General features: G+C 39.9%; 1 protein-coding gene across 1 annotated transcript in view; it reads right to left on the bottom strand.

The window, feature by feature from the left end:
• Positions 1-24,839, bottom strand: part of EIF4E3 (eukaryotic translation initiation factor 4E family member 3) — a 192,704-nt gene that overhangs the window by 89,729 nt on the left and 78,136 nt on the right. The gene's annotated exons all lie outside the window — the stretch shown is intronic.

Below are 24,839 nucleotides of genomic sequence, written 5' to 3'. Positions count from 1 at the left end.
AACTGAATCAGAATCCTGGAGAAGAAGTTTGGGCTTTAGAAATGTTTTTTAAAAGATAACTCCTCAGATGTGTCTGTAAGCAGCCGGGGTTAGGCTAGACATGGATCTAGAGGAACATGCACTACAGACCAGACTATCCAAAGACCTGCTGGTGGTTCCAGAGCCTGTGTGGATGACATCTGAAATACTTCAGGAAGGTCTGCACACCATGATCCATCTGTGACCAGAAGGGCCACCTCCTTTCCCTCAAAGAGGAAAGAGGAGATCAGTATCACAAAGCAAGTCCCTGGTTTAAAAAGATATCTTGGGTCAAGCAAAGAACCCCCATTTTCCCCCCATCAGTGCACCCTTTAGGAAAAGGACTGGGTGTTCCTAAGTGCCTCACAGTAGCAGACTAGCTGAAATATAGGATGTATTCTTAAACTGGGCAGATGTGTATTTGTAGCGATTTTATTTACCTGGAAATATTCTGTGTGGAAAATTGGGTTTGCAAATTTAACCCCGATTTGGCAATTGCAGGCCTAACACTACAGAAATGGACATATCAACTGCTTCCTCTGGCTTTCAGCTCCTAAACCCTGAGAGAAACTGGAACTCCTATTTCCTGCAATCCACTTTTTACTTCCCCAGCCTACTGCATTCCCTCTCTCTGAGGACTCCTCTTAGCAACTGCAAAACCCACTGTGGTGCCCGGCACCTGAGTACAACAAGCAGAATGTAAGGGACCATGAAGAACACCTCTGACCCTTGAGCCTCAGAGAATTTACACCATTACCATGCATTCCTAACCGTCCTTCTGCCTGGCTTCTCCAAAGTGTCAGAAGGGACATCTGTTGTTTTCATCTGCCAGGCCCACATTGCTCCTCCTTCTTGTAACAACACCTTATTTGTTTTTTTTTTTTTTTTCTTAAGGAACCACTCCTCCCTCCCGCCCCCCACCCAAGTCCTCAAGGTCCAGCTGGGGCTAGCTCCACCCCCAGTCCTAGGGTGGGATTAGGACTCAGGCTTGGTTCAACAGAACCCTGTGCCCCTCTGGCTTCGGGGATTGGTTCAAAGATGAGCTTATTAAGGCCAAAAAGCTGGATTCCAGAAGGGTTGGCGTTTTTTGTTGAAAGAGATTGAATTTTCCTGGGGATGTTGCTGAAAGGATGGGACCTAGGATGGGGTAGGAGAGCCACCTAAGAAGCCTTCAAAAGGGAGAGAGGAATCAAGAGGAAAGAGAGTGACCTAGACCCCAAAGCCAGGCTTGAGCTTCCGATCTGGCCCTGTCTTAAGCCACAAACCTTATTCAGGATTCTTGATTTACCATAACCAGGTAATCCTTTTATGCTTAAACCAATTTGGGGTATGCTCCTGTCACTGGCAATTGAAGGTGTACTGATGAAGGAGATATAGGGCTTCCTCTAATAAGTAACCAGTTCACCAAATTCACTGCATATTTCCAAATGTCTTTTCTTTTTGGTTCTTAAAGAAGATGACTAAAGATTTCCAGAGCTTCCCATCACCTGTTAAGTTCAATTCTCTTAGTCTGACATTTCAAGCTTCCTGTAACCTGGTGTGAGTCACCTTGGCTGACCTTTCCTCTAATCTCCCCTTTTGGTATCTTACTCTTGCTTACACCCTCCTCAAAGTGCCCCCACCTACCTCCTCACTGCCTCATGCATCTTCTTCATCCTCATGTCTCACCAGCCTTCCAGTCTCTGCTCAGACATCACCTTTTCCATCAAGTCTTCTGTGATACCACTGGCTCAAAGCAATGGCTTCCTCATCTGTACTCCTATCGCTTCTTGACTAGACAGCTCTCTCCATAGGGAAGCAGGGCACACTGTGGAGGCCCACAGCAGGTGTTCAAGAACATACCATCCTTTACTAATGACATATGACTTGGTTCCTTATGCCTGTCTCCTTAGTTCAGCTACTAAACTATAAGTCTCTTGAGGGTTCATGACACATTCATTTCTATTTCCCTTCTACCACTAAAAATATATGTTGAATGAATAAACACATGTGGATATTTTGCTATTACCTTATTAAAAATGAGATCAGTTTTTATATAGTCAGTAGGGAAATCATGACATGGAGGCACAGAATCAGTTACAGGAACCAAATTGACTGTATCTAAGATGATATGGGAAGTTTGTGTACAGTGGGATGTATAAGTATAGTGCAGAGATTGGGGCCCAGTCTTTGAAGACAACTGGGTTCAGATCCATGCTTTGCCATAGTTGTGGGATTAGGTGAGTTTCTCAGCCTCCCAAATCTCTTTCCTCATTGGTAAAATGGGACTTCTAGAATGCATCTCACAAGGTGCCCAGGAGGTATAACTATTCTAGAATATGCGAAGCACTTCACCCATTATCTGACATGCAGTATGTGTTCAAGAAGCAGTGGCCAAAGAAAATGTCCGAGACCTATATCCTGTGCAAGATGGACTGTCCCTTGCCGTTCCCATTTCCTGAGTCTTCCTAATTTTTGAGGATTATGTTCCCAGGTGCTTATTTGTTTTTCATCTCCTCTTAGGTGTCTAGAAATGTCAGTTTGCCATCTTGGGCAAACTATAATGCTCCCTTGTTTCTCTCTGAAAATTAATATTTAACAAATTTATCATCCTTCCATTTCATTTACTCCTTCCATTACATACTTCCATTTCATTTACTGCTCACCTTGAGCATTCTGTGCTAGGACACCCAGCTTTCTTCATTTTATTCCCCACTTGCCAATCTTGGTCATTTAAAAAACTAACCCAATTCTATACGATTTTGGAGAAAGTTCAACAGGACAACATTTGTGGTAATTCTGCCCTGGTGCCTGATGCTCTGTTGATAATCTAAGAATATTTGTGTTCTTCCCTCTCTTGCTGTTGGTCAATCAACAAATATTTATCGAGGACCCTCTAAGTACCAGGGACTGTGGTGGGCATGGGGATATATGGTGAACCAAGCACACACACATTTCTGTCCTCAGCCTCTTTGAGTTTGCAACAGTTCCTTTTATGCCATTGGAAGGCTGGATCTTGGCCAGCACTCTTCTTCCCTTGCCATCTCCTTCTTTATTAAAATTGCAACATAAAAAAGAAAAACAACAACCTTTCCTCCAAGGAGGAGCTCATAATTACCTGCCCAATCATTGGGAGGTGAATACGTTCGCTGCTTTTTAATTATATTGGCTTTATTGTTTCATAAGAAAATAAAAAACAGTCTCAACAGGGAGACTGCACAGAGCAGAGGAAGCCAAACATAACTTACGCACCTTATTAAAAACAATTAGGAATTGTTTGACGAGGCGGATTCAGCTCCAGATGGCCAGCCTCCATATAGCCATGGTTCAGATTTCTTCTCACCTTCCCCCAGTCTCTTCTCAAGTTTTGCATCATCAATTTTCTTAAAATACAAGGATGGGATTGTAAGAGATGCTATTCCCACGTTCATTCCTTTTTCCTCTCTTGGTGGTAACCAAGTAGTTTCTACATTAACATTTACTGGCTCTGGGTCCTTGGGGCTTCATCACTATCTTGGCCCCAGCTCTCAGACTGCCAGTAGTAAGGTTGAGAGACACTTCAGCAACATCTCAGACCCCTAGATTTATCTTGCTAGGTCAACAAGTTTGCCTTAGGGGACACTGGGGACAAAGCATTTTATCAACTTAATTTCAGGCATTAGAGGAGGGGTGGGGGAATACAAAAGACTACTGTGATGTAATATTGGCTGCCTTCCCTAGACTCACTTCCTCCTTTCCATCGTTGCATTTCCTCAACATCCAGAGTTTGGACATTCTCCCACACACATTACACATTGCTGTACTCTGTGTCTTTGCTTATGCAGTGCCTTCTGCCTAGATTGCCCTTCTACTTCTTAATTCAGCTAATTGCTACTGACTTTCTAACTTTCAGCTGGGGCATTAGCTCCCTCCCTTGCATCCCATCCAACACATACACCTGGCCTGTGTGATGGCTCTTTGTATTCATTTAGGTTGCAATGATCTGTTCAAGGGTCGGTTTGCATTAAGAAACCATGGGCTCCTTGAGAGCACGGACTAAACTGTATTTATCATCATTTTCCCAACACTTGGCACAGTCCAAGGCGCACAGTGTGGGAGCGCTCAGTTCTAATAATCTTCCAGAACTACTGAAAATTTCTTAAAAATAAGCCTCCCAGAGCCACACTTCCTGGAGAGATGGTGGGGAGGAGCCCCACAGTCCATGTTTTTAAGCAGCTCCTCAAGTGGTGCTCATGTACAGCAAAGGTTGAGAACCATTAATGTTATCATTTAATAAACAATGGTGAAAGTGTTCTCATCTGTGGGAAACAAAAGGCATTTCTGGATTATCTAAAATAGTTTCTGAATGCAGGCCATTCCTGACTCTGAGGAATCTAGACATACGACTGTATGGAAAGTAATTTATTTTCCCATGTTGTTTGGTTATTTTCTAAAATGAAGAAGTCAAAATGAGTATGAAATAGTAGAAGGTTGGTTAAGCCTAAACATCTACTGACAGATGACTCATTAAATGATTATGGTGTGTCCATGCTCTGGAACCTTATACATCTTTATGTACAGATATGAATCAATACCCAAAACATATTGATAGGTAAAAAAAAGTAAGATATAAATAAAGTTTGGTGGCTGTTGTGGGTTGAACTGTGTCCCCCCCAAAAATATGTTGAAGCCCTTATCCTTGGTACTTTGAATGTGACCTTATTAGCAGAAGTAATAAGTTAAGGATCTACTGGATTAGAGTAAACCCTAATCTAGTGACTGATGTCCTTATAAAATGAGGGAAATTTGGGTACAGACACAGAGCACCACACGAAGATGGAGGCAAAGATTGGAGTGATACATCTACAAGCTGAGGAGTGCCAAGGATTTCTGATAACTGTAGAAGGGAAGTGAGAGGCCTGGAACAGATGTTCCCACAGAACTTCCAGAAAGAACCAATCCTGCCAACAACTGGATCTAGCCTCCAGACTGTAAGAGAATAAATTTCTCTTGTTTCAAGCTACACAGTTTATGGTGGTTTGTCATGGTAGCCCTGGAAAACTCATACAGTAGCCTATCATTTTGTGGAAATCTATCATCTATTTTTCTTTCTTTTCTTTCTTTCTTTCTTTCTTTCTTTCTTTCTTTCTTTCTTTCTTTCTTCCTTTCTTTCTTTCTTTCTTCTTCCTCCTCCTCCTCCTCATCATTATCATCTATCCTTTAACATAGAGAGTTTTTTTCTGAAAGGATATCCAAGAAGCTGAGAACAAACATAGCATCTGGGAAAGGGAAGGAAAAGGCTGAGAGTAAGCGGAGGATAGAGATTTATTTTCCACCGCATGCTCTTCTGTACTTTTCAATTTTTCACTATGTTTATATGTTATTTGCTTAAAAATCAATAATTGAAGTGTAAGGAAACATGGCAGAGAGACGTCCCCAGATCTCTCCCCTTGAAACAACAATAAGCTGAACATCTAAAACTCAACAAAAAAACACCCAAACTGCACACCAGCACATCTAAGCATGGGTGCACATAAGAGCAAGAGCTACCACACATCAGAAGCCCGGGTGTTGGGCAGTGGATTGGGAGAAATAAAGAAGGTGCAGTAAATGAATCTCCCTGTAGGAGGAGGGGGAGGGGAGAAGGAGCGGTGAGTTCTCTGAACAGCCTGCTTAGGAAAGCTGTGAGCTCTGTGCAGCCAGCAGCAGGGCCCAATCATCGGGGCAGAAGGCAGAGAAACCGTCAGCAGAGAAACAACACTTTCACTGGCTTCAGTTGCAAAACCAAGGCTTAGCCACAGTCCCCAACCTCCATCCAAGAGAACTCCTCACCCCATACCCTCAGAGAGAACTCCTCACCCCATACCCTCAGAGAATGAACACCAGGGAGCCCCAGGGGAATCTGAGCAAATGAAAATAAAAAGGTATTTTTAAGGTTTTATATAAAGCAGGGATACAAGAGGCTTAGATGCCACCTACTGGAAACCAAAAGAAAAGCACCGTGTCGGGAGCAGGCTAGAGAGAGAGCTTTACATAATAAATCTTCTTTCCAGGGAAAAAGCAGAATACACTTCCATTAATGCTCGGGTGGAGAAATAGTCCATTAAACACCATGAACAACCAAGGTGGCAAGGCATTTCAGGAAGAAAGAGAAAAATCTCCAGAAAATAAGCTTATAGACATAGAAATATGCAATTTAAATGACAGAGAATTCAGGATGATAATTCTGAAAAAACTCAGTGAGATCTGAAATGAGTCATATCAACAACTTCAAGAATTGAAAAAACAACAATATGAGCAGAGTAAGGAGATTGAAACCCTCAAAAAGAACCAAATAGAACTTCTGGAGATAAAGAACACACTGCAAGAGTTGAAAAATGAAATAGCAAGCTTGGGAAATAGAGTCAACCAAAAGGAGGAGAGGATCAGCGATATCGAAGACAGAAATCTAGAAATAAATCAGAAAGAAGAGAGAAACCGAAGAATAAAAAATAATGGAAGATAAATACAAGAACTAGCTGATACCATCAGTAGAGGAAACATAAGAATAATGGGCATTATTGAAGGCAAGGAAATAGAGCAAGGAATAGAAAGCATTTTCAGACAAATAGTGGGCGAGAATTTCCCAAATCTAATGAGCTGGAGCTTAGAAGTCAACAGAACACCCAATTATCTCAACCCCAAAAGGCCTTCACCAAGACGATGGTATTAAAATTATCAAAAATCAATGATAAAGACAAAATTCTTAGGGAAGCCAGGGAGAAGAAAATGGTAACTTATAAAGGAAAAACCATTAGATTATCCTCGGACTTTTCAGCGCAGACCTTACCAGCCAGAAAGGAGTGGAATCAAATATTCAAACTATTAAATGAAAGAAACTACCAACCAAGAATAAAATAAGCTAAGCTCTCCCTTAGATATGAAGGAGAAATCAAGACCTTTTCAGACATACAAAAATTAAGGGAATTCTCCACTATGAGGCCTGTACTACAGGAAATCAGTTCACCTAAAACAAAATGACCAAAAAACACACAAAAAAACAAAAAACAAAACGTAATTAGGACTAAAGTGACTATCAGGCAAATAGAAGCAGAGGAGTATAACCCTTACTAAGAACAGGACATTATAAGGTTAAGTAAGGTTAAGTAATAAAAAGAGATTTGCTATAGCAAGATAGTGATGTATGTTCAGCATACAAAGAGACAAACTGAGATAACAATTGCAGAAAGAAATCAGGAAGAACCACAAATATATGGAAATTAAACAACATGCTACTGAAGAATAACTGGGATAGGGAAGAAATAAAAGAGAGATTAAGAGATACATAGGAACAAATGCTAACCATAGTACAACATATCAAAACTTTCGGGACACAGCAAAAGCAGTCATAAGAGGAAAGTTCATATTGTTACAAGCCTATTTCCCAAAACAAGAACGAGCCCAAATAAACAACCTAATGCTTCATCTTTAAAAAACTAGCAAAGGAAGAACAAACAAAGTCTCAAGTCAGCAGAAGAAAAGAAATAATCAACATTAGAGCAGAAATAAATGAAATTGAAAACAAACAAAAAAAACAATAGAAAACATAAATGCAACAAAGAGCTGGTTCTTTGAGAAGGTTAATAAAATTGACAAACCCCTGGCTAGACTTACTAAAGAAAAGAGAAAGGACATAAATAAACAAAATCAGGGATGAAAAAGAGGAAATTATGACTGACATCGCAGAAATACAAAGAATCATACAAGAATACTATAAAAAAGTATATAACATCAAATTTAATAATCTAGAAGAAATGGATCAGTACTTAAAAATATATAATCTTCCTAGTCTGAATCAAGAAGAACCAAAAAATCTAAATAGCCTGATCAGCAGTATGGAAATTGAAACAATCATCAAAAACCTACCAAATGTGGAAAAAAAAAAAAAAAAGTCCACGACCAGATGGCTTCATCAGTGAAATCTACCAAACATTCAAAGAAGATTTAATACCTATTCTCAAATGCTTCCAAAAAATCAAAGAGAGGGCAATAGTTCCCAACTCATTTTTTGAGGCCAATATTACTCTGATACCAAAACCTGGTAAGGATAACAGAAAAAAAGAAAACTATGGGCCAATATCTCTCATGAACACAGATGCAAAAATCCTAAATAAGATACTAACGAACCGAATACAAGAACATATTAAAAAGATTATACACCACGATTAAGTGGACTTCATCTCAGGGGCACAGAGAAGGTTCAACATACGCAAATTGCATGATGTGATACACCACATAAACAAATTAAAAAATAAGAATCATACGATCATATCAACAGATACAGAAAAAGCCTTCAACAAAATACGGCATCCATTTATGATCAAATACTTAACAAAATCGGTATAGAAGAAAAGTACCTTAACATAATAGAGGTCATATATGACAAACTCTCAGCCAACATTGTACTTAATGGTGAAAAACTAAAAACCTTCCCTCTAAGATCAGGAACAAGGCAAGGCTGTCGACTATCGCCACTCTTATTCAATATAACATTAGAGGTCCTAGCGAGTGCAATCAGACAAGAGTAAGATATAAAAGGCATCCAAATAGGAAATGAAGAACTCAAAATCATTATTTGAGGATGGCATGATTCTCTATATAGAAAACCCTAAACACTACTAGAAACGATAAGGATATACAGTCAAGTCTCTGGATATAAAATCAACTTTCGAAAATCCATAGTGTTCCTATACTCTTATAATGAAGTGTCAGAAAAATAAGTAGGAAAAATAATTCTTTTTGCAGTGCGACAAAATAAATAAAATACCTAGGAATAAATTTAACGAAGGGTGAAGGACCTTTATAATGAACGCTATAAGACCCTATTAAAAGAAATTGAAGAAGATACAAAGAAATGGAAAGATATTCCATGTTCCTGGATTAGAAGCATCAATATAGTTAAAATGACCATATTACCTAAAGCATTATACAGATTTAATGCAATCCCTATCAAAATCCCACTGACATTTTTTAAAGAAATAGAACAAAAACCATCAGATTTGTATGGAAGCATGAAAGACCCTGAACGCCAAAGCCATCCTGAGAGAAAGAATGAGGCTGGAGGCATCACTCTGCCTGAATTCAAATTATACTACAAAGTGACAGTAATCAAAATGGTATGGTATTAGCAGAAAAACACACACATGGACCAGTGGAGTAGAATTAAGAGTCCAGAAGTAAACTCATATTTATATGAGCAAATAATTTTTGACCAAAAAAAAAGCCAAAAACATACAATAGAGAAAGAAAAGCCTCTTCAATAAATGGTGCTGGGGAAACTGGAAAGCCACCTGCAAAAGGATGAAACGACTGTTGTCTATCACTACACACGAAAATTAACTCAAAATGAATTAAGGACCTGAATATAAGACCTGAAACAATAAAATGCATAGAAGAAAACAGAGGAACTAAACTCAAGGTTCTTGGACTTAAAGAAGATTTTATAATTTTGGCCTCAAAAGCAAGGGAAGTAAAAGCAAAAATAAATGAATGGAACTACATCAATCTAAAAAGCTTCTGCTCAGAGAAAGAAATCATTAACAATGTAAAGAGACAACCATCCGAATGGGAAATTATATTTGCGAGCAACGCCTCTGATAAGGACCTAATATCCAAAATATACAAAGAACTCATACAACTCAATAACAAGAAAAAAGCAAATGATTTAATCAAACAATGAGCAGAAGACCTGAACAGACACTTCTCCCAAGAAGACATACAAATGGCCAACAAATATCTAAAAAGATGCTCAACATCACTAGCTACTAGGGAGATGCAAATCAAAACTACAATGAGATACCATCTCACACCTGTTAGAATAGCTATAATCAACAGGACAAGTAATAACAAATGTTGGAGAGGATGCGGAGAAAAAGGAACCCTCAAACACAGTTGGTGGGACTGCAAATTGGTACAGCCACTACGGAAAACACTATGGAGGTTCCTCAAAAAACTAAGAATTGATCTACCATATGATCCAGCAATCCTCCTACTGGGTATTGACCCAAAAGACTTGAAAACTCATATCTGAAAAGATATTTGCACACCAATGTTCATAGCAGCATTATTCACAGTGGCCAGGACATGAAAGCAATGAAAGTGTCCTATGATAGATGATTGGCTAAAGAAGCTGTGGTACATACATACAATGAAATACTACTCAGCCATAAGAAGAGATGAAATCCTGCCATTTGTGACAACTTGGATGGACCTCAAGATAATCATGCTAAGTGAAATAACCCAGACAGAAAAAGTTGAAAATCACATGATATCACTTATATGTGGGACGTAAACCTAAAACCAACAAATGAACAGGACAAACAAATAGAGACTCATGAACACAGACAATGGACTAGTGGTTACCAGAGGGTAGGAGGTGGTAGAGGAGGGGAGAGTTAGGTGGGGTAAAGGGGGTCAAATATGGGGGGGGGGAGGGTAGAGGGAGGGTGAAGTGGGTAAGGGGGATCAAATATATGGTAGCTGAAGGAAACAGGACTTTGGGTGGTAAACTCACAATACAATATACAGATGTGAAATTATAACGTACACCTGAAAATTATATAATCGTATTAACCAATGTTACCCTAATAAACTTAATTTTTTAAAAAATCAATAATTTTACAATTATTGTGATTTTCTTTTATAGCTTGAGTCAGTTGCAGAAATAATCCAAGAAAGTTGCTTAGCCTTTCAGAGGCTTAGACTTCACATCCAGAAAATTGGGGAAATGGTGATTACTACTTTACACATAGTTCATGATGTGCCTGGAACAGGGCCTAGCACAGAAAATGTCTCAATGAGTGATCAAACCGGCTATGTTTTTATGGCTAGTATGTGATTAAAGTGCTTCAACAATAGTTAAAACCCAAACAAGGAACCATGAGTAGAACCCTTCGGGAAGCCATTTTAGACCATGACGGCAGCTCATGAAGCTTGGACCTAATTAAGTATGGGCTACACAAAGGAGGTACCCTTCTGCAGCATTTCTCAACAGCAGCAGTGCTACATCAGGACTGGATAATTCTACATTGTGGGGGCTGTGCCATGCACAGTAGGATGTTTAGCAGCATTGTTGACCTCAACTCACTAGATACCAGTACTACTTCTCCCTCAGTTGTATAATCAGACATGCCTCCAGACGTCGTCTAAGATTCTCTGGAGTGCAAAACTGTTCCCAAGACCAGCAGCATCAACATCATCCAGAAGCTTGTTAGAAATTCAGAATCTGGGCCCCACCCCAGACCTACTGAATCTGAACCTGTATTTTAATAAGATCTCCACATGATTCATATGCACATTAAAATTTCATAAGCATCAATCTACACCAGCGGTTCTCTGCACCTCTCCTAAACATAGGAATCTCTGCCCCTCTGGTTAAAAATACAAATTGGGTCCTACCAAACGTGTTGCATCCACTCTCCTGGAGAAATAATGAGGAATTGATATTTTAAAGAGATTCTTATAATCCAGAAGTTTGTCGAACTCTACAGTATTTCTACAGAAGGACAAAAGTTAGCAGTTACTTTCGAGAAATACCTGGGTAGGGAGTGTCTTGGCTTAAGAACTTGTTCTCTGAATATTCAACAAACCCTCATTAAGCACTGGCCAAGGGCAACTGGCTATGTGAGACATATTTCCTCACCAACATAGAACTCACAGCCCAGCAGTGCCCTGGATGGTGGAGAAGAAGAGTCCAGATGACATTGTTTGAACTTCTGAATCCAACTGTGTCATAACTCTTTGACTTCCTAGTCACATGAGAAAATAAGGTCTATCTTTGATTAAACCAATTTAAGTATGATTTCTAATCATTTACCTCTGAAACAGTCTCAACTAACATACCATCTCTAAGGTCAGAAGGCTAATTTTTTTTCCTATGGCCATGTTTATGAAGCAACCTCCTAGTCCTACAGTTGCATTGACTTTCCATAAAGCTCCTACCACACTGAGATAATATAGAGCTCAATGAGCATGAGAACGTGGTACTTTGTGTAGCTATAGATGGCATTGTAAATAAATTACCTTCTGACTTTATAGCTCAATCTCTGGTGAGTTTGGCTCCCATGAGTCAGTGTCCCGTACACTTAGCAAATTAAAATAGCCAAACCAGTTCTTGGCATGAAATGATGCCACACTCACACTCCCATTTTTAGGCAGAACTTCTTTAAATGGCAAAAGTGCTTAAATCCAGCTAGTTTGTAGATCTTGCAACATAAGCAATAGAAAGGTGGACCTTTCCTTTTTTTTCCTATTTATAACTTCATCTAGTTACATCAGGCTTATCTCTTTTTGTTCCTTTTCATCCAGCTTCTATGACTTATAAAATATTATAGTCAGTGTTCCTTTTTTCATGGTCCTTTCCTAAGCTCATATTTCTTTGTAAGAGTTTGCTTCAGGTTTCTCCCACTAGTCCAAATTATACACGCAAAGTTGTGCTTGGAGCCCCTTTATCTGCTGCTCTGTATTTCTCTCTACACACAACTTGCTGAACTAACACCATTTCATTCTAAAGTTCTGTTTTTCCAAATTAATTGCTGCCACTAATACTATAATGACACACTTACATAAGTGTTTATTCCTAAGTCCATACATTCAATAGCCTGCCTGCTTCACTCTACCACCACATTACGTGGAAAAAGAACAGTGGCACTCACATTCCTTGCTGGTTAGAATTTCAACAAGGTTTGAACTTTTGGGTGGACAAATACAGTGCGTATAAAAAACCTTCACTCAACAATGACACATCCAAGGATTTGTCCTAAAACAGCATAAAGATAAGTATGCAAATAATCTGGTCAAAGATGCTTGCAATGTTTATGTTGGCAAATTGTGATAACCTCAAGGTCCAATGATAGAGGATCAAAAAAAAAAAAAAAGTTAGCCAAGTAAATACCTACAATAATGCAAATTCCTGTATAACATGATTGGCAAATGAGCTCTGGTCCACAATCCAGCTGTCAAACAGAGATGAGCTGAAGTTCCTTGTGTGTTGGGGTGTGATCAGGGGACATGATGATCAGGTGGCAAAATGTCAAATAATCCTGTTGTGAGAAGGACGGAGATACATGGTGGGTCCCTATGTGATTGGACATGGCCTAAACTTCCTAGATGCGCTAATGACATAGATGCCATCTATTTGGAAAAGTCCCAGAAGTGCCATCACTAGAAGTCCCAGCAAAACACAGGACCCAGGTTTGTCCCTTGTTATTTAAGCTGTAGTGGCCTATCACCATCAAGAGGTGTCAAATAGAAAATGGGACTGGCAAGGTCTTTCAGTTGAGCCCCTAGGAGTCCTGTCCTACAAGCTACATAACTTTGGGTGAACTTGGCTAAAACCTTTAATCTCATTTTGGTACCATTTCCTTATCTGTAAAGTGGGAATAAGAGCAGTACTCATCACACAAGCAAAAAGCAGCACAGTTGGCCCATGGTTAGCATCTGTAAGCATTTGCTATTATTCTTATTGGTACTGAGAGTTCTCTATAAGCTTTTTTTTTTCTTTTTCTTACTATGCAAAGTTGAGATTCTGAAGTGAACAGCTGCAGCTACAGTGTTATCATCTTTCTACACATTCACACATAGCAATCTTAACGATACATCACAATGAATAATTTGACGTTCTTTAACTCTGTACTCTAAGCAGTGGACTGCACCAAACCCAACTCAATAGCGATCTTGCTCTTCAAATTTTGGCGGCAAAGTCATTCATAAATTAAAAAAAAAAAAAAAAAAAAAAAAAACAGCCTCTTGTTTTGTATGAATCAATTCCCAAGATAAATATTTAAATAAAATGTGGCTTCAATTGTGCTCTCTGATTTCTGGCTCACACTCTGTTTCTATATCAGTTTGTTTTCTTTTATTTTTTCCCCCAAGCTGACTAATGAACAGAGCTGTCAGAAGCCCATTGCTCATGATCTAGCGAGCAACACATTAACAGTTTCACATAAATATAAAACCATATTCATTGCAGCTAGGGAAATAATCCTGCAGCACACAAAAACTCCAAATACTCAGTTATTATCAACAGAGAAAGAATCCTGGGTGATAAATGCAATTAGCTAAGTAATTGACACTCTCTTAACATAAGAATCAGCCCTGCATCACCCCAACTGTCAATAAAAAAAGATAATACAAGGAATAAAGTCTTCTGTGTATAGAACATGCTCTATTTTGAAGAACCCACAAAATTCTGTACCTGAGGTCGTAGAGGGAAAAGCATATTTATGTAATTTGGGGATATTTACAATCCCTACATTGCACAAAATCACATGCTCTTGAATTTATATTTCACTCAAAGTGGGGAGAATCCAGGACTTTTTACCTTTAAGACTTAAGATTCTTTTAAATGTCATTTCATTCACATCCTTCATATCTCCATGGGCTGTTCTGTTCCAATTTTACAGTTTATTCATTCCATGAAAACATATCAAGTCATTACCATGTGCCAGGCCCTGCTGGAGAAGATGGAGTCCAGGAAGAAAACTTCCAGGCTCTGACAGTCATCCAAAGAATCAGGAATGAGAAGGTCACTCGCCCCTACAACTCTGCACTCACCAAAAGCACTATAAATTCTCAAACCACAATTCTCTAAGAAAAATATTTAAATAAAACGTGTTTTCGATTGTACTCTTCAATGATGATTACTGGCTTGCCCTCTGTAATTGTAGCAATGTGGCTTTATCTCCTTGTTTTATGCTGATGAATAAATTTAAGATGTATAAGGTACAAAATTGTGAATCATAGTGATAAAAAAGGAGATACAACTGTTCAGAGTCATCGATTCTCCATATTTCTTCGCCTTCTGAGAACTTCTCTCTCAACCACTCAGTCTTGTGGAGGGTGAGACAATAAACAGAAGTTCCAAGGCCTTCTCAAATTACAAAGCATGAGTTCAGTGCTCAAACTGAACGTCCCCTGTGAGGCGGTCCCCGGGCAGTTCCCTGAAGTAACTATCTAAATTCTTCTGAGCAGGAAGCAGTCAAGCCTTGTTACCAATTCTGTCTAACCTACTCACACCGGTAATCCGAACAAAGACAACAGCACCCTTGCTAAGGATTGGAAAACTCAAAAGTAAGAGAAAAATAATGCTGTATAACCCAGAAAGGAAGTTAGATAGGGACTCTTGATTTCTTTTCTCTCTGACCTCTGTTTTTATGTGGTAGATTATAGTTTAGAAATATTCACTTCCTAGCCCCATCATTTCCATGGACAGAGTGGAGACCTCTTGACTTTGGGCTTGGCCAGTAACTTGCTTTGGCCAATGGGATGTTTATTAAATAGTATAACCTGACCAAAGGTTCAAAAAGCATTTTTGAGGTTGGCATATGCTTCTGGCACTACCCAGGCTAGCCCAGTAGTCCGAGGAGGAGGATGAGAGACAAGTAGAAGAAACCTTGCCAGCCAGCCAGCCCCAGCCTCTATCTTCTAACCCTAGCCATTGTGTGGATGCACAAGCTAAACAGATGCCTTTTAAAACACGCCACTGAAATTTTGCAGCTACTTGTTATTTGGCAATAGCCATCAACACAGTTTATCTTTGACTATACCTGTCCCGCTTTCCCTGTTCCTACCTTATAGGAAGACACATTCCTTCTACTTTGCAAGGCCCTTAAAGCACTGAAACACAGAAGAGAATATTTATTTACTGACTGAGGAGAAACTCCTGAATCCAAATCCTTGATTTTTCCCAGGACTTTGACCCTCCATTTCCCTCCCTCACTTGTAGCTCTAACATCTGCTTCCTTCTGTAGATATCATCTATATCCTGAATCACTTCTGTTCAACTTTGGGGGCAGGTTCTTCCACCTGCTCTTCCTTATCCTTCTTCCCACCTGCTCCATAAATATTTGTCAAATGCTAGAAAGACAAAAAGGGAAAGTAGAACATGGCAAGATCATGAAGGACACATGAAAAGACCACTTCAAGAAGAATGAAATGGTCAACAATGGCAATTATTGCCTTGTCACTCAGTAAATAAGGGCTACCTCATTCAACCTCATGGCTTTAGTATACCTTATAATCTGACTCATCTTCCAATCATCATCTCTTGTCCATAATATTATAAGAGTCTCCAATTCTCTTCTTTGAAGGTATGCAAGCTGCGGGCAAAACACAACAAATATGATCTGTGCCCTTGCAGACATCATAAGCTAATACAGAGGTAGAAAAGCAAGCTGTAATGATACCACAGTGCATTGATGGTGGAGGGTGCTTTTGGTACAACAGAGAGATTCAAAACTCAGACCTGGAAGAGGTCAGAAAGGACACTTGGGGCGGGGGGAAGAAATGTGTAGGCTCAGGGCCAAGGTAGGGAGTAGAGATTAGCCAGACAGAAGTTCACATGCAAAAGGCAAAGAGGAAGGAGCATAATATGTTTGAAGAACTTAAAAATTGAGTCTGGATAATGCAGAAAGTATGAGAATGAAGGCGATGAGAAGTCAATTAATGTTTAGTGAATAAATGAATGAATGAATTAGTGGTAAGAGACAAGGCAAAAGGAAGAAAGTCCTAATCTAGCATTTTTAGTCCTTTAAACTATACAGCAGATGACAACTTAGCAAATGAGTTAAACTCAGCTCAGGAAACATTTATTAAGTTCTACATGCCAAGCATGTGTTAATTAAGTATCCACAATAGAGAGCTCAGTAGGCCTGGCTCTTGCCCTAGAGAACCTCATAAAAGCAAGTGACATTTGTATGACTATCGAAGACTGTGCTTTTACACTTAAATGACTATTATTAAAAGTGAGGCATAAAGGAAGTGGATTCGTAAAGTGAATTAAGCATAAGGATCTTTTTTTTTCTGAACATAGTCTCAGTCTCTCTTAAATATATATATATTTATGTAAATATTAAATATATATATTACATACAAATTTTTTAAAGAACTGGAGTGTGGGGCTTATCATTAGCTTTGATCAACAGAAAGAGGGAGGTCCTACACCCTGCCATGGATTTCCACGTTCCACTGCAGATTCCTTTTATTCTCTGTAGCCTAACTGTCCAATATTTTTATTCTCTATACTTTCGGTGTTCAATACGGTAGCCACACGCCACATGTGGTTAAGGAGGCCTTGCAGTGTAACTGGTGTAAATTGAGATATGCTGTAAGTGTAAAATACTAAAACAATTTCGAAGACTTAGTTTTTAAAAAGGACACAACATCTCATAATAATTTTTTATATTAATTGCATGTAAATATGATATGTTGAATATTCTGGGTTAAATAAAATATATTATTAATATCAATATCACCTGTTTCTTTTTAGTTTTTTAAATGTGACTATTTGAAAATTTAAAATTATATATATATGGCTCACATTTATGGCTCGTATTATACTGTCAGTTCTACTATAACATTTATTATGAAAATGTGAACTTGTTCCAGTGTGATTAATATATTGAGCAATGATTTGAGCATAACACGAATATCATGTCTACTTATGTCTGCAAGGAACACTAGGTGAGCCCAGAAAACTGCACCCAGCTGAACTGAGCTGTGTGGGAACACACAAAATGTCCAGCATGCGCAGACCTCAAACATCTACCCGTTACTTCTGTTCACCACACGAGTTATGCACCAGCGCATCCTCATCTGGTGCTACAGATTTCTGTCCGATTTCAGATAAGCCTCCGTTTCCCACTTCACAGTAACTCAGAAGCAGCAACCCACTGGTGTGAATACCACTTCAGCAAGCAAATGGCAGGTCTTCTCCAAGGTAAGGTGCAACACAGGGTATAGTATTGATGTATTCTTAATTACTGAACATATGCAAAACTGGGCTACTGTTTTTACTACGTTCCTATTTTTTTTTTAATGTGTCACTGGTAAAGATTTTTAGTGTAATCCCCCTCACCCCACTTTCCCCATAAGTCTGGTTTTTTTCTGCAAGATTTTGATCATGCTATTTTCCACAAATGCCTGTGGTTGTATTTTCTGTTGGACAGTGCTGTGCTCCATAGCCTCAGTTCCTAAAGCTAATCCTAGCATATCAGTCCTACTCTTTGGTCACCTGCTTAATAGGATGCTGGACCCTCCTTTAAAATAACCTTAAAAAAAATTTCTAAGGTACTGTAGGACCAAACATTACATACGCTCTCTGTGTGTGGCTAATGATTACTTTGATTTAGTAACATTACAGCTAACCATCACTGTAAACCTGAAAACAACTGTAGCGCTTTTATGAGCAGTGCTAGGGGAAGTGAAATAAATAAGAGATCTTGCTGCTTTGAGGAAAATGTGTTTGTTTTATGAACAATGTGACTATTTAGGAGTGCTCTTCCTTAGAATCCCAGGGGCCACTATCACCATGACGTCACTGAAAAAGTGCTGGTGCCTGGGATTTCTCCTTCTGAGAGATGACACTTTATTTCTGCCTTGAGCCAGGCTTTTTCCTGGTGCCGTCACAATAGACCCTGGGGGCTTGATTGGAAAACCAGTGTAGAATATGGACTTCCTTAAACATAGACACTTCCTTAAAAGCTTTTGGTTCAATGTGAATGTAAGTCATTTTGATTACTCAATTTCTATATTTATTAGGAATGATAAACCAAAGTACTTGAAAATAATTTCAGTGGTGATGAACTGTGGCACTCGATCAATGGGGGACACGGCAGTCAATTACCCTTTCACTTTATTTTGGTCGTTGGCAATCAGTTGGAATCAATACTCTTAATCTCGATTGATAGCAGAGCACAAATCACAAATAATTTTTTACAGTGGGCTGTCACAGTGTGTACAGGCAAGTCCAACAGGTCCTGAGCCATCCCCTGCACTTCCGTGTAGGCAAACAGAACTGGGGATATACTGTGGCTTCCTGGCTCCATCATGCCAACATGAGTGGCTATGACTGGCCAGTTCAGCCTGAGCAATGCTATGCGTCCCAACTGTGTCTCATTACAGTCCACTCTTCAATATTTAGCTGCCTGAACTCATCACAAGTCTGAAACTTGATGAAATCTACTAATTGAGCAAACCGAAGAATCTGGAAGGTAAATCGTGCAAAACTGAACAAGCATAAAGAGGGGAAGAACTACAATCCAAGGGAGGTACCCATACATAAGTGTGCTTTTTGAAAAAGTAGGCGTTGTGAGGGGGGCTTGAAGGTACAGACTCTGCAGAAAGATATCCCCTGCATGTCTTCTTTGGGGAGGCAGAAAGACCCCTGAATTACAAGTGAGATCCTCCCAGTTCTGCCATTTGGAATCTGGCAGTCCTAGGGTGAAACACGGCACAACTTCACCACTGAAGAACTGGGTAAAATAAGCAGGTCAAATTAGGGCGATGGTTTTCCAAACTGTGTTCCCTTGGGTATTTTATACTTCACAGAAAGAGGTAAAACAGTTGAGGAGAAATGGAAAAAATTTGAAGGGAAGGCAAGGCTCTTCACTCCACATGAACAAGAGCCACTCTCCTTGTTGATTTTTGTTTTGTATATTTGACTGCATGTAAGATTTTGTTTGAAGGAGTAGTCCGATTAGTGTGTAAGAGTGAACACTAGAGCCAGCCTGCCTGCGTGTGCATCCCAGCTCCCACTTTCTAGCTGGGTAAACTTGGGCAAGTTATCTAACCTCCCTGGGCTTCAGTTTCCACAAATGAAATATTGATAGTACCTAGTCTAATGGAGTGCTTGTGAAGACTAAACACATTAATATTTGTATTACACTGCCTGGCATGTGGTGAGTGCTATATATGGGTTTAAATAGATAAAGCCGTATGCTGACTTTTAAAAAATTTTTAAACTACAGCTCTAAACCAGGGGTCGCTAAACATTTTTGACCATACATCCTTATAAGATGCAATCTGAACATGGAATCCTCATGTGTGTACACTTAATACATACATGAACTTTGTTTCAATATACTTTGTGTCTTAAGCTGTGCAAACAATTCTGTGATGGACATAAAGTGGGATGTGAATGGTGAGAGAAGTTAGACTCTTGATTCTCCTCACATGTCTTAGGCTCAGGGTGCTCAGCACGAAAACTTGTCTGACCTCCAGTGAAGTTAGTTAAGCATAAGTAGAAAGCTTTGCCAAATCATGACAAAGGGACCCTTGTCAGTCTTCATTTTCTTTTAAGATGTGATGTTCTGAGTGTTCTCAAGCATTAAGTGAGTACCAGCTATGTGCTTTAAGGGCAGGAAAAAGTATGAGATGAGATCTATGGTCCTAAACAACTCAGACATGTCATGAGAAGCTCATATGAAACCTGGCCACAGCCTCACACTAGAGGATTCCTGATGGAGGGTCCGTGCTAGAGTGCAAACGGCACCAGGGAAAGACAGACTCTCCTGTTAGCACCCTGAGACTCACAGTAAGAGCTTGCCTTTCTCCCCCGCCCCGCCCCGCCCCCTTGTAGAGATGCCAGGCCTGAAGTCCAGGCCTTCGTGACCCGTGTCCAAGGGCATTTCCTATATGACTGCCATCAGCGGCAGTTACAGAGCCCCCAGATGTGCTGTGGAAGTCCCACATTTGGACTTTCTTATCATGGGCAGGCTCACCAACAAACCCCATGCTGGCTTGGGGTCTGCAAACTGTCCAGAATGGACCTGAGATCAGAAAAGCCCTATTAAAAGCCCGCCACATTCACACAGCAGGAAATTATCGAGAAACATCACACAGACATGAAACATTTCATTTATATCATGATAAATATTTAAGTCACTCTCCTCTACAGATATTATTAAGAGTTAATGTTTCTCTCAGGAAGTAGCCTCCAGAGCTGAGCATTTTTATGTGACCATCGTATAAGTGTTCTGGGCTGTCTGCTCAGTTCACAGGAACCCTCCTGTCTGCCCAGCTCCTACACAGAGTGACAGCAAGGTAGCCACACAGGTTCCACTGGAGAGCTTCTCGAACCTCAGCCTGAACACCAATGACCTGGGAGCTTATAAACATGGAGGTCCTGCTTCAGTAGGTCTGGGTGGCCCAAGAGTCCATACTTCTAACATGGTCCCAGAAGATATCAATGTTGCTGACCCATGGGCCATACTTTGAGTGACAGGTCTGGTATGAACACCTGACAAAACTGAGACAATCAACTTTCCTCTGGAACATTTAGACTTGGGAAAAAGAGATTCTCTTCTCTCTGGGATGGTCTCAAATGTGGAGAAATCTATAAACTCAGAAGCTGCGGGATGACCATTTCTGCTACATGGACTGAGAAAAAAGGAAAACTGGGAGTCACAGAAAAATCAACAAGTATGGAAGATGAGAGACACAGAGGGACTGCGCAGGTCCTGCAGCTTTTAAAACTGTGTTCATGTCTATTCACAGCTCTAGGGTTTCCCTCACTTGGGCCCCAAAGACACTCCTTCATTATTATAATAATTTCTCTTTTTTGCTAAAGCTTATTGTGAGTTACTTTCTATTACTTGCAACCACAGAGCTTAACATTCAGTACTATAGCCTCTGCACAGTTACAGTGGTCAAGCACTGATCCTTTTCACCTCAGACCTTAGTAAGAGAACCTAGATGGTGCTTGTTAGATGACTGATGATTGAATGAATGAAAATAATGCCCCAGGCATGGTGTTCACTACAACTTCTCTGTGCCCAGATATGGAGAAATGCTTTTACTTCCTGTCTTACTGTCAATCCTAGAAATCCAATTGTGAATGCAACACACTGACTGTCAATTTTTCTATTTATGTCATCTATTCCCTTAGCACTCTTATTTCATTTTTCATATCTGGCAAGGGAAAAAGGGACTCAGAGAAGGTGTATTTCCCCCTTTAAGTACCATGAAAGTTATGAATATATCTTTCCTAAACTGCCAAAATAATTGTTTCATTTACAGAACTGAAATTCTCTAGGGAACGTCCCAGTGATGTTCTAAATTGCTAACATCAGATATGCAGAAAACAAATATGGAGCGATCCATATGTTCCCAATCCTGAATTTAGCATCTCAGCTCAACAAAAACTTGCATTTCAATCACTTTCAGTCAGTTTTGGGTTATGATTATGTACAGGGTTAGGGTTGGGTTAAAGCCACTGGCCTAGAACCTTCTGCAGTAAAGGGCTCTCTCTGCACAGCCTGAGTCTCCTGCACTAGTTGCCATTTAAAGAGTTCACTTTAAATTAACATTTACAGGCTACAGATCCACAGTCAAAGGACAAACCCAAGAAGGCACTGGCTATGTGATTACAAGAAGAGAAATTGCCAAAATTCTCCCTCCTTATTACCACTCAAAAAGTCCTACTGCTTTGGGCAGGGGCGGGGAGTGGGGGAAGGTCGGGGCACAGCCAGGAATTTACCACTTCTCAGGGCTCCATTATGAAGACAACATGTAAGGAGGAATAATAGATCAGGAGCTTGGCATAATGAGGATGCTGCTGCTGCTGCTGCTGCTGCTGCAGCTGCTGCCGATTGATGATGATGATGATGATGATGATGATGATGATGATGATGATGATGGAGCACATTTTATGTTCTAGGCATACTCTCAGCACCTTATATATGTTAACCCATTTCATCTTCAGAACATGAGGTGGGTATCATTACTACCTGACTTTGGGAAACTAAGGCTCTGAGAGATTGGGTAACACTGATTCAGTGTGGTGGAATAGCTGTTGCTTTTTGCTGCCAGTGGCCATTCTCCCTCTTCTGCTAATAGTGCCTCAGTTTTCCTTTGGAGAATCACTCTTCCCTTCTGCACATTTTTTTTTGTGTGTGTGGGACAGTGGTTCTAACCTATTCTCTAGGACCAAAAGGTCCTATCTAATTCAGTCATTATTGCGCTGTGAACTACACAAGGCAGGCACTGTCTTTTTCATCTCAAACTCTAGCACAAGGCACAATTTAGGCACTTAGTAAAGCTTAAGGATAAACAAATGAACACAGCATACAGTGTGTAAGATATCAGTGTGATATTTTCTACAATTGTGTGGTTAGGAAGTGTCCTGATTGGCCAAGCCTGGGTTGTGTGCTTACCCTAGACTAATCAGGAGCTATCCTGGGAATGTGAATGAAATGACACATGGATAGAAACTTTCTGGAGCAAATTCATTGCAACCATGGTGCCCTGGAGAGGCTGATACCTCTATCTTGGACCTGGCCTCAGTTCCTATACTTTCCAGGGCCAGATGTTCAGCTTCTCCTTGAGTTCTCTGAGATACCCTTTATCCCCAAAATAAATTCAATTTTTGCCTAACTGCACAAGAGTTGGTTTGTAGTTACTGCAACCAAATCACCCTGCATTCTGACTGGTATGTTTGTACCATTTGGAACATGACTAAAGCCAGAAAATTTAACCTCAGAGACACAGGACAGCACTGAAAGCCCAAGACCTAAAGTTAGGCACAGCCACCGGCATTCGTTTATTCAACAAACATCGTTCACTGAGTGCCTCTTTGAGCCTGGAGCTATAATAGCTGTTTTCTGTAGAGTCTTCTTTTCAACAGTCACAGTATGCTGATGTTGATAGTATCATCTCCGCTTTGCAATGAAGAAACTTAAGGCTCGAAGAGGTTAAGTAACTTTCCCAAGAACACTATACAGTGAGCGGCATAGTCAGGACTGAAAATCACATCTTCCTGAAGTCAAAGCAATTGTTCTCACCAGATACCACACAGTTTCCAATGGACTGGGGGCTTGCTTACTGGCAGGGCTGAAAAATCTAATTGCTAGATCTTGGGCAAAAGGAAAAAGGAAAACTGAATGGAGGCTGAGTTCCATGTGGTTTAAACTAGTTCAAAGGGTGAAGACAGCAATCAAATACATCATTATAAACTGTACTTTTCAATGGCTTTAAAAATTATACAGAAATTGTCTCTTTTAAGGAGAAACTGTGTGTATCAATAGAGATTCTAGAATGGGCTACATCTTCCTAATCCTCCTTGCTTCCATGCTCCAAGTCCCTCACCTCTTCGGCTATCCTGGTCTAACATGCACATGCAATTTCTTCTGTTCTAAGCACAGCCATCTCATAGTCCATAACCCATAGGAATCCATTCACAAGCAACTTGAAACCCACCACAACTTGTTAAGACCTATCAAAAATGTTTAAGTCAGAGAGCAGTGCATGACATCACACAGCCATGTGGAATCTTTTTCTCTTGATCTAGTGAACAGCAGATGCTTTTTGCCCTTACAGCACCCATTTCATCTTCTTCTGATTTCCCTTTGAATCAGCTCCTCCTGGTGCTTGGTCCATAAGGCTGAGTGGGGTTGACCTTGATTTCTCCTCTCTTCTTAGATGCAAAATGGATATGGGATTCAGGTCTGCCAAACAAATGCCTCTATCCCCCTATCTACAACATTTGGTTTGTGGTTGCCCCTTATCCCATGACCTCATGTGACTCAATGCTGGGGCTTTTGCTGGACTAATGCTATGAAGAAGCTCTCCTTCCTTTGGGATTACCAGCTATACAGAAGACATAATTCTTGAGCTGCCTCAGAATAAAGGCAATGGTGGAGGTGGCAGAGCTACTAAGAAATGAAGAGAAAAATAAAACTCATTGAATCATTTGCTTGCCTGAATGTGGTCATACCTGAAATCTATGCCTTGGACTTTGTAGTTACAAAGTAAGCCAGAAGCTCCTTTTTGCTCTTAAGCCAGTTGAGTTGGGTCTCTGAGTCTCCTAGAGCCTAGAGCAAAACCATTGACTCAACCATGTGTTTTGGAATTATACTTACCTATCCTGATTGGCTCCTATGTTTTCCTAAATCTTAATCCAGTTGCCTAAGAGTTATAAATTTTCTAATTTCTCTTTTTCGTTCATGCCCTAAAGTTCTTTTACCCAGAAGTCAATGTTTAATATAAGAAAGGGGAAAAGTTAATTTGTTCCCAAATGATTATTTATTAAATAATGCAATTCTGTTTAA

The sequence above is a fragment of the Rousettus aegyptiacus genome, unplaced genomic scaffold (assembly GCF_014176215.1).
Source record: "Rousettus aegyptiacus isolate mRouAeg1 unplaced genomic scaffold, mRouAeg1.p scaffold_m13_p_4, whole genome shotgun sequence".
NCBI lineage: Eukaryota > Metazoa > Chordata > Mammalia > Chiroptera > Pteropodidae > Rousettus > Rousettus aegyptiacus.
The sequence above is the reverse complement of the archived record's forward strand: the minus strand, read 5'-3'. Positions and strand labels throughout refer to the sequence as shown.